Source organism: Ursus americanus, chromosome 35 (assembly GCF_024610735.1).
Source record: "Ursus americanus isolate L20-20 chromosome 35, mUrsAme1.1.p, whole genome shotgun sequence".
Taxonomy (NCBI): Eukaryota; Metazoa; Chordata; class Mammalia; order Carnivora; family Ursidae; genus Ursus; species Ursus americanus.
The window spans coordinates 1,430,117-1,445,681 of NC_142161.1; the positions used below are offsets into that span (position 1 = coordinate 1,430,117).

General features: G+C 44.8%; 1 long non-coding RNA gene across 1 annotated transcript in view; it reads right to left on the minus strand.

The window, feature by feature from the left end:
* The window catches only part of LOC148107074 (uncharacterized), a 102,771-nt gene that overhangs the window by 32,681 nt on the left and 54,525 nt on the right, over positions 1 to 15,565 (minus strand). The window lies entirely within an intron of this gene.

A 15,565-nucleotide genomic window follows, 5' to 3' on the forward strand; every position in this document is an offset into this window, starting at 1 on the left:
AGCATGCAGGAAGAGTCTGAAACATGGCGAGAAGAGAGGGCTGTGTCCCTCAGAGGGAGGACAAAGATGCCCGTGCTTCCTGTGCCCATGCTGGTTGGGAGCAACGTCAAAGCACAAATGCCTGCAGGGAGGGAAGATGTGGATTATGACCACTCCCCTGGGTGCCCCTGAGACCTACAGGGGCTCCGGGCTTAGAGCTCCAACAATAGCCATTCAAAGCCCAGACAAAGGAAGAAGGCCCACCTGCATGATGAGATGAGATGGGGAAACTACACACAGGGCATCGTTCAGGAATGTCAGCTCATCGAGAGTTTAAAAAAAGAGTGATACTACAAACCATACTTGCACAGAGAGCTAAGAGAAGTCAGGTTCTCACCTAGAGGAGGAAAGCGAATCCTTGCACTGAGTAGAAGCATCCTCAGTCTCTCCATTCAGAAAATCACCTGACCCAGAGGTGGGAGCCAGCCCGCCCACCCACCGCCTCTGCCTAGCCCTGAGTGCTGGCGTTTCAGACCAACTAAGCTCCAGCATTCAGTTCCCCTATGTGTGAGCAACTGCAAGCAAAACCTGCCCTGTTCTAGCCAGTGCCCCACCAGCAATCTGAAGAGGGGCTGGGCCCCACTACTTTTCACATGCAGTCCCATGCACAGGGCACCACGCTCCCAGGGCAGGCTGTTGTGAAGCTCTCAGAGGGAATAGAACACGAATGATGAAGCACCGCCCAAATATACCAGCCCACCCTTCTCGTGGCCAGTGTCAGAGCTCCAGGGAACCCATGAATTCATGGTCAAATCATTGCCCATCAGCCTGGAGTCATGTGGCCCCTGGGGCTCCCTGTCAGCTCGCCTGCACAGCCACCAACAGGTTCGTCCTCCTCATACAGCATTTTGCTCCTGTCGCTCACTGCTCTCAACCTTTAAAGGCTCCCCAGTACCAACCGAGTCAAAGCCAAACTCTAAGGCCACAAGCCCTTCTCTGTGAGGTGGAGATGTGCTTCCCATGCCCCGCACTCAGACACCCCAGTACTAAAATGAAGCAGTCCTAGTTAACAGTGAGAGGGGACTATTAATAGCAACATTCATTATTCTTTTAATGTTTTTTTTTCTTATATTATGTTACTCACCATACAGTATATCCCTGGTTTTTGATGTAAAGTTCCATGATTCATTAGTTGCGTATAACACCCAGTGCACCATGCAATACGTGCCCTCCTTAATACCCATCACCAGCCTATTCCATTCCCCCACACCTCTCCCCTCTGAAGCCCTCAGTTTGTTTCTCAGAGTCGATAGTCTCTCATGGTTCATTCCCCCTTCTGTTTAACCCCCTTTCTTCTTCCCTTTCTTCTCCTACCGATCTTCCTACTTCTTATGCTCCATAGATGAGAGAAACCATATAATTGTCTTTCTCTGCTTGACTTATTTCACTTAGCATTATCTCCTCCAGTGCCGTCCATGTTGCAGCAAATGTTGAGAAATCATTCCTTTTGATAGCTGAGTAATATTCCATTGTATATATGGACCAGCTTCTTAATCGAGTCATCTGTTGAAGGGCATCTCGGCTCCTTCCACGATTTAGCTATTACGGACAAAGCTGCTATGAACATTGGGGTGCATTTGGCCCTTCTCTTCACTACGTCTCTATCTTTGGGGTAAATACCCAGCAGTGCAATTGCTGGATCATAGGGTAGCTCAATTTTTAACTTTTTAAGGAACCTCCACACTCTTTTCCAGAGTGGCTGTACCAACTTGCATTCCCACCAACAACGTAAGAGGGACCCCCTTTCTCCACATCCTCTCCTGCAATTGTTGTTTCTTGCCTTGTCAATTTCTGCCATTCTAACTGGCGTAAGGTGGTATCTCAGTGTGGTTTTGATTTGAATTTCCTTGATGGCTAATGATTTTGAACATTTTTTCATGTGTCTGTTAGCCATTTGTATGTCTTCATTGGAAAAGTGTTCATATCTTCTGCCCATTTTATGATTTGTTTATTTGTTTCTCACGTATTGAGTTTGAGAAGTTCTTTGTAGATCTTGGATACAAGTCTTTTATCTGAAGTGTCATTTGCAAATATATTCTCCCATTCCATGGGCTGCCTCTTAGTTTTTTTGACTGTTTCCTTGGCTGTGCAGAAGCTTTTGATCTTGACGAACTCCGACAAGTTCATTTTATCTGTTGTTTCTCTTGCCTTTGGAGATGTGTCATGAAAAAGGTTGCTGTGACTGATGTCATAGAGGTTACTGCCTATGTTCTCCTCTAGGATTTTGATGGTTCCTGTCTCACACCGAGGTCTTTCATCCATTTGGAGTTTATCTTTATGTATGGTGTGAGAGAGTGGTCAAGTTTCATTCTTTTGCATGTAGCTGTCCAATTTTCCCAGCACCATTTATTGAAGAGACTGTCTTTTTTCCACTGGATGTTTTTTCCTGCTTTGTCAAAAATTAGTTGCCCAAAGAGCCGAGAGTCCATTTCTGGGTTCTCTATTCTGTTCCATTGGTCTATGTGTCTGTTTTTGTGCCAATACCATGCCATCTTTGTGATCACAGCTTTGTAGTAGAGCTCGAAATCCAGCATTGTGATGCCCCCAGCTTTGTTTTTCCTTTTCAACAATTCCTTGGCGATGTAGGGCCTTTTCTGGTTCCACACAAATTTAAGGGCTATTTGTTCCAGTTCTTTGAAAAATGTCATTGATATTTTGATCGGGATAGCATTGAAAGTGTAGATTGCCCTGGGTAGCATGGACACTTTAACTATGTTAATTCTTCTGATCCATAAGCATGGAGTATTTTTCCATCTTTTTGTGTCTTCCCCAATGTCTTTCAAGAGTGATTTATAGTTTCTAGAATATAGGTCCTTTATGTCTCTGGTTAAGTTAATTCCAAGATAACTTATGATTTTTGGTGCTATTGTAAATGGGATGGATTCCCTAATTTCTCTTTCTTCAGTCTCATTGTTCGTGTATAGAAATGCAACTGATTTCTGAGCATTGATTTTGTATCCCGCCACATTACTGAATTGCTCTCTAAGTTCTAGTAGTTTGGGGGTGGAGTCTTTTGGGTTTTCCATATAGAGTATCATGTCATCTGCTAATATGACATTTTGACTTCTTCTTTGCTGATTTGGATACCTTTTATCCCTTTTTGTTGTCTGATTGCTGTTGCAAGGACTTCTAGTACTATGTTGAATAATAGTGACGAGAGTGGGCATCCTTGTCGAGTTCCTGATCTTAAGGGAAAGGCTTCCAGCTTTTCCCCATTGAGAATGGTATTTACTGTAGGCTTTTCCTAGATGGTTTTTATGAGATTGAGGAATGTACCCTCTATCCCTACACTCTGAAGGGTTTTAATCAGGAAAGGATGCTGTATTTTGTCATATGCTTTTTCTGCATCTATTGAGAGGATCATATGATTTTTGGCTTTTTCCTGCTGGATAAAATCTATGACACTGATAGATTTGCGAATGTTGAACCACCCTTGCATCCCAGGGATGAATCCCCCTTGGTCATGATGGATAATCCTTTTAATGCACTGTTGGATTCTATTAGCCTGGATCTTGTTGAGAATTTTGGTGTCCATATTCATTAGGGAAATTAGTCTGTAATTCTCCCTTTTGATAGAGTCTTTAGCTGGTTTGGGGATCAAGGTAATATTGGCCTCATAGAATGAGTTTGGTAGCTTACCTTCTGTTTCTATTTTTTGAAATAGCTTTAGGAGAATAAGTATTATTTCTTCTTTGAATGTTTGGTAGAATTCCCCGGGAAAACCATCCGGTCCTGGTGTTCTGTTTTTTGGAAAGTTGTTTATCACTGTTTCAATCTCTTCATAATTAATTGGCCTGTTTAAAAATTCAATTTCTTCCTGTTTCAGTCTTGGTAGTTTATAGGTTTCCAGAAAGGCCTCCATCTCTTCCAGATTGCTTAATTTATTGGCATAAAGCTGTTGATAAAAGTTTCTAATAATCCTTCCAATTTCATTGGTGTTGGTTGTGACCTCTCCCTTTTCATTCATAATTTTATTAATTTGGGTCCTTTCTCTATTCTTTTGGATAAGTCTTGCCAGTGGTTTGCCAATTTTATTTACTCTTCAAAGAACCAGCTTCTAGTTCTCTTGATCTGCTCTACTGCGCTCCTTGTTTCTAATTCATTGATCTCTGCTCTAATCTTCATCAACTGCTCTCTCGTACGTGGATTAGGCCTGTTCCTCTGTTGCGGTTCCAGCTTCTTGAGGTGAGAATATAATAACTGCATTTTATATTTTTCTATTCTTTTGAGTGAGGCTTGGATGGCTATGTATTTTCCCCTTAGTATTCCCTTACTGCCTTTGCAGTATTCCATAGGTTTGGACCACTGTGTTTTCATCCTCGTTGGTCTCCATAAATTGTTTAAATTGATTTTTGATTTCCTGGTTTATCGAATCATTCTTGAGCAGGATGGTTCTTAGTCTCCAAGTGTTTGAGTTTCTTCCAAATTTTTCCTTGTGGTTGAGTTCCCATTTCAAAGTGCTGTGGTCTGAGAATATGCAGGGAATAATTTCAGTCTCTTGGTATCGGTTGAGACCTCTTTTGTGACCCAATAGACCCATAGTCTATTCTTGAGAATGTTCCATGGGCATTAGAATAGAAAGAGTATTCTTTGGTTCTGGGGTGTAGTGTTCTATATATATCTATGTGGTTCAGCTCGTCGACTATGGGATTCAGAGCTCTTGTTTCTTTGTTGGTTTTCTATTCTGGTGCTCTGTCTATTGCTGATAGTGGAGTGTTGAGCTCCCCTACTATTAACGTATTTTTATCTATATGTCTCCTTATTGTGCTTGAGAGTTGGCTTGTGTATCTTGCTGCTCCCCTGTTGGGGGCATATATATTTATAATTGTCATATCGACTTGTTGGATACATCCTTTAAAAATAATATAGTGCCCTTCTGTATCTCTAACTATAGTCTTTAGTTTAATATCCAATCTGTCTGATATGAGAATTGCTACCCTAGCTTTCTATTGAGGTCCACTGGTGTGAAAGATGGCATTTCATCCCTTTACTTCCAGTCTGGATGTATCTTTAGGTTCAAAATGAGTCTCTTGTAGACAGCAAATGGATGGGTCATGTCTTTTTACCCAATCTGCAACCCTCATTTACATTGAGACCGATTATTGAGAGATATGATTTTAATGATGTCATATTGCCAGTAAAGTCTTTGTTTCTATCGATTGTGACTTTCTGTTCTGTATCACTCTTGGGGCCTTTTTACTTTTATAGAACCCCCCTTAATATCTCCTGTAGGGCTGGTTTCGTGGTTACAAATATGTTTAATGACTGGAGACTCTGGAAGGTCTTTATCTCTCCATCAATTCTGAATGACAGCCTTGCTGGATAAAGGATCCTTGGCTACATGTTTTTCTCTGAAAGAGCTTTAAAAATGCCCCCCAACCCTTTCTCTCATTCCAGGACTGTGCAGACAGGTCTGACGTAATTCTGATACCTTTGCCTTGGTTGTGAGAAATTTCTTTGCCCTGGCCCCTTTCAATACTGCATCCTTGGATCTAATATTTGCGAATTGCACTATGACGTGCTGTGGTGTAAGTTTGTTGTGGTTGAGCTCGGGAGGGGGTCTTCTCTGCCTCTTGGAAACGAATGCTTGTTTCCTTTGCTAGATTAGGGAAGTTTTCAGTTACAATTTCTTCAAATATCTCTTCTAGACCTCTGTTTTTCTCCACCCCCTCGGGGATGCCGATGATTCTGACACTGGAATGTTTCATTGAGTCAGTAATCTCCCGTAACCTACATTCCTGAGCATGGATTTTTTTGAGTCCAGATTCTATTTTAGCTTTCTATCATCCTCCAATTCGCTGATACGTCCTTCTGCCTCATTCACCCTGGCCGTCAGAGCCTCTAGTTTTGACTGCATTTGGCTCATAGAATTTTTAATTTCTGCCAGATTCACTCTCATTTCTGCCCTTAGAGATTTTATATTCTCATTAACATTTTCATTAATACTTTTTTCAAGTCTACACATCATCTGACCATTGTTACTCTGAACTCCATTTCTGATCATTTGGTTATATCCATATCCATTAGTTCTGTGGCAGAGGCCACAGACTCATTGTCTTTTCTTTGCTGGGGGGGGGGGGTTCTCCTTCTCGTCATTCTGATGAGGAGAGGTTGCGGGGTTGTCCAGAGCCCAAATTATTGACCGGGACCCAGGCCATGCACCCTTGTTTTATAGGGATTTTAGGGATGTGGGCTTCTTGATTTTTCAGCCTGCCTTCTGGGACAGGGACCTGCCGCGCCGATCCTCAGGCAACCCTGTTGGGATAGAGTCTCCGTGTTCCCTGTGAGGGGGGATGGAGATGGGCACACTGTGAGCCAGTATTTCCAGGCTTTTGTTCTCTGGCGGCCTCCCTGGCGGTTTGCTATGCCTCTTCTGAGAGTCAGAGCAGCAGCAGCCGCATCTCAGCCTCTGTCTCAGAACAGAGGGATCGTGGACCGTTCTCCACTGATGTTCTGGCCACTTTAACTCTGTTACTGTTGGTGCTGCTTAACCCTGCAGTGTCCTGGGATGTGCGCCCCCCACCTGGCATCGCAGCCCTCACTTCCAGGGCCAGTGCATCTCTCTCCTTTGTGTTTCTAACACTGCCAGCCACCAGCCGCCCCCGCGCACTCCAAGAGCTCCCAGTCTCATTCAGGTTCCAGTGAGCCCACCGGAGCTCCATTTCAGTCCGGTCGTGCGCGTTCCCTGGCTCATGATCTCAGGCTGCTCTTTCAGGGGTGCCGGTCCGCTGTAACATTCATTATTTTAAGTATTTCCAAATTTGTTATTTTATTAAGTAGATGAATTAAAGCAAACATGAATTGTCCAGGGGCTCAGCTGTCTCCGTTTTCCCATGAGTCACATGCAGCTGAGCGGGTCCTTCCTGGCTGACTCATATATTTCTGCCAGTGAAATATTTCCCTGTGGAAGCAGAACTGACGGTGCTTCATTTATAAAGGAGGCTTTCTGGACTCATGGATGATGACAGTCAGTCAGTCGATAAGGGGTGATGATAACAGTATGTAATATCAGGGCACGTTAGGTCTCTGGCATGAATTGGGGAGAGAAGTGGCCAGTTAGAAACCTTATCATTTGAAACAGGTCAAGGCCTGGTGGCAGTAAAAATGCGTAAGCAAAGAAACTCACACCTGTGAGTCGGCAGAGGATAAAAGCGCTGGATGAAAGGAGCTGTCGACTGAGTGGGGAAATTGCTTCCCTGGACCAGGATCGGGGTGCTGTGGGCACACGCAGCCACTCCAAGACACGGCCCATTGATTCTTGCCAAGCGCACCAGCAGTGAAATACGTTCTGAATGCCAGCTCTTCCTGTGGCTGAGGCGTAGCCTACAAAGGCAGGGCCCACTGGCTTTAGGTCATTCTGCCTGGCCGTATAGGGGAGGGTGGGCTCAGGGAGGGGATTTTACCGATTTAGTAAGTTGTCTGGCTCGTGTAACTGAAAGTCTTCCCCCCCCAAGAAGGAGCACCAAGTTGCAAATTCCTTTACCAATAATCATGATGCATTAATTACTAAAAACATAATTCTAAATAATCCCTCTCTGGAAGAACGCTCAAAAAACATCAATGACACCATTTAAATAATTATATAATAAATGCCTAGAAAAACACTAGAATGAAATACAATAAAATATGGAATGGGCACTATTAAAAAATTAACAATGATGGTCTTTGATGTCAGTGAATTCTACAACTTTCCACGATGTTTATGCATTTCTCCAGTAACGAAAAAGATCTTAATTGAAAACAAAATTAAATGAGCCCACATTCCCATGAACTCCACACAAGCTGAAATGAATTAACAAGGATAAGTAAGTCTAGAATGTAAAACCCACTGTAGTTTGTCCAAAAAGCTAAATGCCTGACAATGGGTCACTAAGGGCAAAACACTATCCTCATGACCTCAGGAAGTTATTTGTGGCTACTTAAAATTTTTCTTTTATAACATTCGTCAGGGAACTAGGGAGAACAAAATGAACTTACTATTTTTTTCTTAGTGTTTACCAAAGAAAGCTTAGCTCACTTCTGAGCCAACAAAAATAAAATTCATTTGTCTCCACTCCAGGATGTCACTTTGGGCAAGGTAATAACTAAGTCATTTGTATACTACGCGTCTAGCCATACTTACATTATTTATAAGCTCATGAAGTCTGTAATTATAATGTATCCATGCACTACAAATGTGAATGTACCTTTGTTCATTTTTTTCCCCTTTTAGTAGAAATTGCATTAGAAGCATAGGCTTCTAATGATTAAAAATAATTGACGGGGAGGTTGCGTGTATCTTCTTTGTTGCTACACGATTTTGTTGACTGGACTCCTAAGGGCTCGTTCATACAGGTCTCACTGCCTCTTCTGCCTTCCTGTACTTCACAGACCGTCGCACCACAGGTCTGCAGGCTCCTTAGAGAAGGGGCACGATCTTTCTCATCACTGCAAATTTCCTTATTATGGCACCTAGCACAGAAATTTATGAAAAGATACTTGACATGATTCATAGGGAATCAGAATTTTCTACTTCTAATGACGCTTCGTTTCCTGAGCGAAGTGACGGGTTAACCCGGAGAAGCCAGGACAGAGCCTAATTGCTGAGTGTAAATCTAGACAGAGAGGGAGGGCTGGTTTCTGAGAAGGTGAAGAATGGTGCCTGCCAGCCTGGCTGGTGTGAGGGAAAAGTCACACAGCAGACTCTAGGTGGTGGGAAGGCTGGAGAAACGGGAGGGACCCTCCTGCTGTTCCTATAAAAAGTCAGTAAAATCTATCCTCCTAACAGCTGTGGAACGGGAACCCTGCTAGCAGATGAGTGCAGGGTAAAACCAGATGCTTATCCCAGGGACGGCCGACATAGGGATAGGACACGTGTTTGTTCAATTGGATCAAGAGCCCAACAGTTATCTACTAAGAACCTGCTCTGTGCCCTTAACTGTTCTAGCTTCGGGGCCCACCAAGGAAGCACAGCCCAACATGCGCTCTGCCCTCCAGAACCCCGTGGTTCCCTAACGCTTGTCCCGGATCTACTTCCAACAGTGGATCCTTATTCCCCATGGATTCCGTACCTGTGGAGCTACCCGCTCACTAAAATTTGTAACCCCCAAATCCAATGTTCTTGGACATGCAGAGTGGCAAAAAAAAAGGGGGGGGTCCCAGCTGAGGTCAAAGAAGGCCAAACTGCCTTGTTTCAGCTCTCCTACTGTAAACAAGAATCCCCTTCACAGTCGATTATTGCTGCATTGTTTGGCTTTTTTTTTTCATCCCTGCCGGCGATTTCCATTTAAAATGGTCCTCAGGTGTAGTGCTGAAGTGCTCTCTAGTCTTCCAAGCAAGAAAAGACTGTGTGTCTCATGGGGGAAATGCGTGTTAGATAAGCTTCATCCAGGCAGCAGTTACGGGTTGTTGGCCATGAGCTCAATGTGAACAGATCAGCGATGCATATGTTAAATAAGTTGTCTTTAAGGAAACACTCATAAAGTAAAGTGATGTACTGACTGGTTGACAGATAGGCGAGGAGGGACCTAACTGTGCTGCCCCTCGGAGCACTGATTCAGTGCTCACTAACTCAGGGTTTGCAGGACCACGAATAATGAGAATGAAGTGAATCTGTGCCTTCCTCTATTGCTGTTCAAGTGAAGGGAAACGCAGAGCAGAAGTAATCTTTAGGAAGGGCCAATTGTGGGCCAAACGTGGTGCTAAACATTTAAAATACATTCACTCAGCGTAACTCTCACAACCAACTTGTGAGGTAGGTAGCAGCTTCACTTGACAGATGAGAAAACTGATGCTCAGAGAGGTTAAGTGAATTTTCCAAGGTCACACAGCCGGTGATACAATACTATCCCTACCACTGCCTGGGAGATGACCGGGGGAGAGGATACAATTAAACGGAACATTTATTCTCAGTCTCAGTTGTTGTGATGGTAGGATGTGAGTATAAGGGACAATTTGAGAAGACAACAATTAGGACGATCTCAGCCAAGGGACAAAAGATTCTCCTCGAGGCTGGGGGACCTGTAAGCTGGACCATCACCTCTCCCTGTTGGAGATCCCGAGGGGGAGGGTGACAGGGAGAGGCTGGGCTTCCACCAGTGTGAAGGTTCCCCTTTCCCACAGGGCACATTATAATCCACTCTTAATTATTCATTCGTTTACTCAACATGTACTGAATACCTACTATCTTACCCCAAGTTTAGACACTGGGGATTCAACAGTGAACAAAACAAATACAAAGCACTAGGCTCAAGGAACTTATGCGCTAGTGACAGGATTGAAAGACTCAGTTGTGCGGCCTCAGGTTAGTACTTTTCCTAAAGTATTGTGGTATTCCAACTTTCACGAACACCAACAAATACTGATGCAGAAATATGTCCATACTGTCTGACTCTGATAACAGCACCGAAACCGCCAAGGAGATGAGCAGCAGCCACACCAGCCTGCTGCTTGCACGCAACGGAGCGCTCAGTTTTCTAGGCCCCTCTTCCCACGGTGAACTAGATATTCTGAAAAGCTGCCCTGCTGCGAGACATCACCTGCTGGATAAATGGAGCAAAAACTGGCCCATCATTATCAGAGTTAGCCTAAGGAAATGATGCACCTCCAAAGTCACTTGAAGTCTTTTTAGAACAATGGTTCTGACCCTGGCCTGCACACAGAATCTCGGAGCTTGTAAAAGTCCTGTTGCCCAGGTCACGAGCAAACCAATTAAATCAGAATCTTGCAGGAGAACTCGGCCATCAGGATTTTATAAGACTCCCCAGGGGATTCTGATGTCCGGCCAAGGTCAAGAACCACTGCTTCAGAATGTGACAGAGCACACGGTGTGCAGGGAGAGTTGGTGATTCCAGTGTTCTGTCAATTTCACTAAAAACTGCAGAAGCCGGTGGATCTGAAAAGTTACCTAGCTTCTTAAATTTCCTCTCCATTCCCTCCTTTCTTCTGCTCTCCACCCTGGGCTGGGAGGTGTGGCCTCAGACTGACAAACCAGAGACCAAGAGGCACGTGCTCTACGACAGAGCAGTCAGGTGCACCTTGACTCTTGTTTTAAACTGATTATTGTGAAATAACTTTAGGCTTACAGAAGAGGAAGAGAGTGCAGAGAGCTGAGGCTGTGGGTCTGGGTGCCACACTTTGAACAGCAACCTGGACAATACCTGCCTGCGGGTCTGAGGGTGTTGCTTTTCCATATAAACTCTCCCTGAAATATGCGGGCTGCTCCTTGGTGCTCTCGCTGTCAGGAGTGACTGAAGACGCCTTATGAATGTGGCGGCTCGGTCAGCACGGGGTTCCTAGGTCTGTGTCACCAGGCCCGAACCACTCCTACTTTTCAGACAGAGCTTCTCTGCAACCTCAGCCTGCTTTGGGGCCCAGCCCATTCCACCCCGGCTCCTCTCCTGGGGAACCCAAGGAGGCACTAAGGGAGGTGGGGCTCGGGCTCCCTCCAGCTGTTCCGCACCCAGGGCACCCTGCCCTCCATGTAGAATGGTAAAGTCAATTCAACACATTAGCTTTTTCATCAAAGGAGTTCAACTATTTAAGGCATCCATTTGAAGTAAAAACAAAAAGAAAAACAAAACACAAAACACACACCATCGCCCCCCATGAACATCCCTGGCTTTCCTCTCCTGACCTCTTCACTTTCCTTTGTAGGCTTTGTGGGGCAGTGGAGTGGTGGGACTTATCCACCTGAAAACCCCATCCTGAACAGCCTCGAGAAAGTTTGCCTTAGACATTTCTAGTCCCTCCCACCCACCTTCTGGGAAGAGTAAAGGTCTCATGGGGAAATCTTTACAACTGCCTAAAATAAGCTCACATTCATTAATACACTCACAAGTCTTCTCCAGCCTCCAATCTTTCTAACAGTGCCACTCCCGGATCTAAATAACAAAAAATGTTTACATTCATGTGCTCCCTGGCTTAAAAGTTCTTCTCATGACAATGCAGGGTTCCTTCTTAATTAGCTGCTAAAAACTAGAGGCCTTCTTACAATTAAAAACACAAACAAGTTGAGATCATTTGTGGGCTAGCTTAAGGTAAAGGACACCATAATCTTATCCTCTGTGGGGAGGAATTTAGAATGAAGGAAGGCTAGCTGTCCTTGGGCTCCAGCCAAAGAGTGTTGTCACCAAACTACCCAAAGAGAGTCTTATAGGGCAGCTTCTGGTTCTCATCTCCCTTCTAAGTCCATTCCAACCCCCACACTAGCTCTGCTCCAGCCAATTCCTTCACATCTCTGCTCAGGACCTTATTCTATCAGGAAGCCATTCTGGCTCTTTCTCTACAGATCTGGGGGAAGGATCCTCCTCCTCTGGGCTCTCTGACGATCTTACGTCCTAAGTGTGTTAGTTTAACAAGTATTGCATGGACTTTCATTCCCCCCATCCCTGGAGATAAACCAGACCATCAATGATTTCATTTAATTTCAAATCCCCGTATCGACTTTCAATAAAGTTCTACAATTCTGACACCAGTTGCAATGTGTTTCTTCCACGTGACAAGCAAGTCTTTGACACCACCCGCATGTCCTTTTCTGACACGACCTATCTGGAGATAGTGTCAGCTTGCACAGCTCAGTCCCACCACACTGGACCCCCAGCACCCTTCAGATGCCCCTCACAAGTCCAGTTTGCCACCTGTGCTTGACTAGCCACAGATGGAAGGTTCCAACCACTGCCTCCTTAGGCTCAATTAATTTGTTACAGTGGCTCACAAAATTCAGAGAAACATTTCACTTACAAACCTACCGGTTTATTATAAAAGGATACAACTCAGGAAGAGGTAAGAGAGAAGATCTGCGTAGGGCCAAGTACGGGGAAAGGGGTATGGATCGAGTTTCCATGCCCCGTTCCAGAGCGCCACTCTCCCAGCACCTCCAATGTTCACCAACCCAGAAGCTCTCAGAACCCGTCCTTCAGGGTATTTGTGGAGGCTTCATCACATGGGCATGATTTTATGATTTCATGACAATCATTGTTCTCCAGCCCCTCTCCCCTCCCAGGAGGTGGAGGGCGGGCCTGAAAGTTCCCACCCAATAATCAAGTGGTTGGTTCCACTGGCAGGCAACCAGCCCCCTCCTCAGTCCCAAAGTCTCTCATTAACACAGCAAACAAAAGATACCCCATCACCCTCCACACTTAGGAATTCCAAGGGCTTTAAGGAGCTTTGCTGCAGAAACGGGGTAAGATCACATATATATTATAAATCACAACACCGCAAGTTCATAACTCAGTGCTGGACAGTAATACAGCATGGATATTTAAATGATGGGTTCATTTTTATGTTGATGACCGAAAAGGAGCTTCTCAAAGAGCAAATCTTTAAAATTCATCAAATGAAATGACTTTCTGAAAACCAAAATCTTTTACTAAAGTTTTTTCCATTTACAGAACAGTTTCTGCAGCTCTGAACCTAATTCTTACCAAAAAGGGGATTAATAAATGTTGGGATCTGGGGGGAAAAGTGACCTCCTAATGTTAGAGCTCAGGGATAGCACTGGAAGGAAGATGAGTCAATGCTCAGATGTATTCCTTGGCCTAGACTTCAGGAAGGCAGAATATACAAGGAGAAAAGAAAACAGACAGGTAGAAGAGTCTCTCAGAGCCTGCATTTCCAAACGGGAAGGCCCTTTCCTACATGGATTCCTTGGTTTCATCAACAAGTATTTATCAAGTGTCCAACTAATCACCAGCGAGGATATTTATAAACAATTACACGATGGACTCCCTCTTTTCGGACGTTCCTAGTCTAGTGGGGAGGACAGACATTCCAAGAGCCCTTTGGAGAAAATGGGGAGGCTCTATTAACCAGCAGAGCTTCTTTTTCCCTCGGGAATTCTGGGCCCTTGGCTGAAATCCTCACCTGGATCCTCTGTGTGGTTGGCCCATCCTCACTTAATACTGCTCCTCCATCCCTAGCCTCAATCCCACTTCCCTGTTGTACATTCCTCGCAGCACCTGCTATTACATGAAAGCGTGTGCTTCTGTCTAAAGCTTACAGTAGAAGCCATGAGAAAGGGATCTTGTTTATTTTGTTCAAGGCCGCTTGCCCTGAGACTAGAAGAACGCCTGGCAAATTCATATATTCATTCACCGTATGTTTAAAGCATCTACTAGTGCCAGGCACTGACCCGGGCAGAGATCGGGAAGCGGAAATTCCCTCTCCTCGTGGAGCTTCCATTCAAGTACCATAAAGACAATGACTAGGATGGAGCGCTTTCTTTGGAGAAACTCCACAACACTGAATCCTAACAGCAACTCTGAGACAGGTAGGATTATAATCCTTGCATTACAGGCAAGGAAACCTGGACCCAAGAGGTCAAGTGACTTGCCTAAGGAGAAGGGGCAGGGTTAAGATGCGCACCCAGGGAGTCTGGCCCTAGAGCTCAGTGTCTTACTAATCTGCTAGAACGCCTCTTGCTTACATACCCACAGTATGTGTGCAATAAGTATTGTTGGAAAATGGCTGGAAGCCTACGGAGAACCAAAGGAAGACAAGGACATCATTATGGAGGTACAGGGTAGATGATGTGGGCTGAGGGGGAGGTTAAGGAGCTTCATAGAGAAAGGGACATGGCCGATTCTTGAAGGCCTGGAGGGCAAAGGGTGGGAATACAGGGAGGGTGTGAATGCAAACAACAGACACAGCAACACTTAGTGTGACTGGACCGTAAGTGGGTTGGAGAGAGGGCACCAAATTCATATAGTGATGGTAAAGAGCCTCGTACGCCCTGTTAGATAGTTTGAACTTGGTCCCGAAAGTACTCAACACAGAGACCTGAGGTGGCTGAAATGGAATCGCCGAGAAGCTCAGATTTAAAAGACCACGGACAAACCAGGAGCAAAAGGTGTTAAGCCAGAACCAGAATAAAGGAGTGCCATATTCTCTTCCAACTGTGTGATTTCTTTACAGATCTCAGCACCTCTATAACTGTTGATGAAACAAAGTTCTCAAATCCCCTCTTGCACTCACGCATGACCTCAGGGACCTCAATAAGATCTAACGGCACTGAATTCATGATGACGTTCCAAGGTTTGAGATGATTACCTCATTAACCTTTTGGACATGTTTTCGAGAAGATGGCTCTTCTTCTTATCACAGAGACAGAAAACAAGCAGATCAAGATCCTTCCCCAGATGGTAGGTAAGTGGTGATCTCACAAAAGAAGGGGAGGTTTGGGAGTGTCTCCAGGGCTCCCAAGGAAAGCACTTAGGGAGGTGAGACTGCAACTTATATGGAAACTTTCTTCATCAGCAAGACCGGATCTGTCTGTGCTAGGACCAGGGCCTTGGCTATAGAACACCCAGCACCGTGCTGACAGCTGCTACATGCTCACTAAATGGGGGGTACCTCGATTTATGCGGTAAACCTGCACTAACGCACGATTCTGCCAACAGAAGCAACCTCTGGTTCAGAGTTTTTGTGTGGGGCGAGGACTTGCAGAACTTTCTACATCTGTCCTACTAAGGTCTTTTCCCCAAAGAACCAACCGTGTATTTTCTTTTTAAGGACCTGTCTCCAATGTCACAGCCAAGAAGAAGGTATC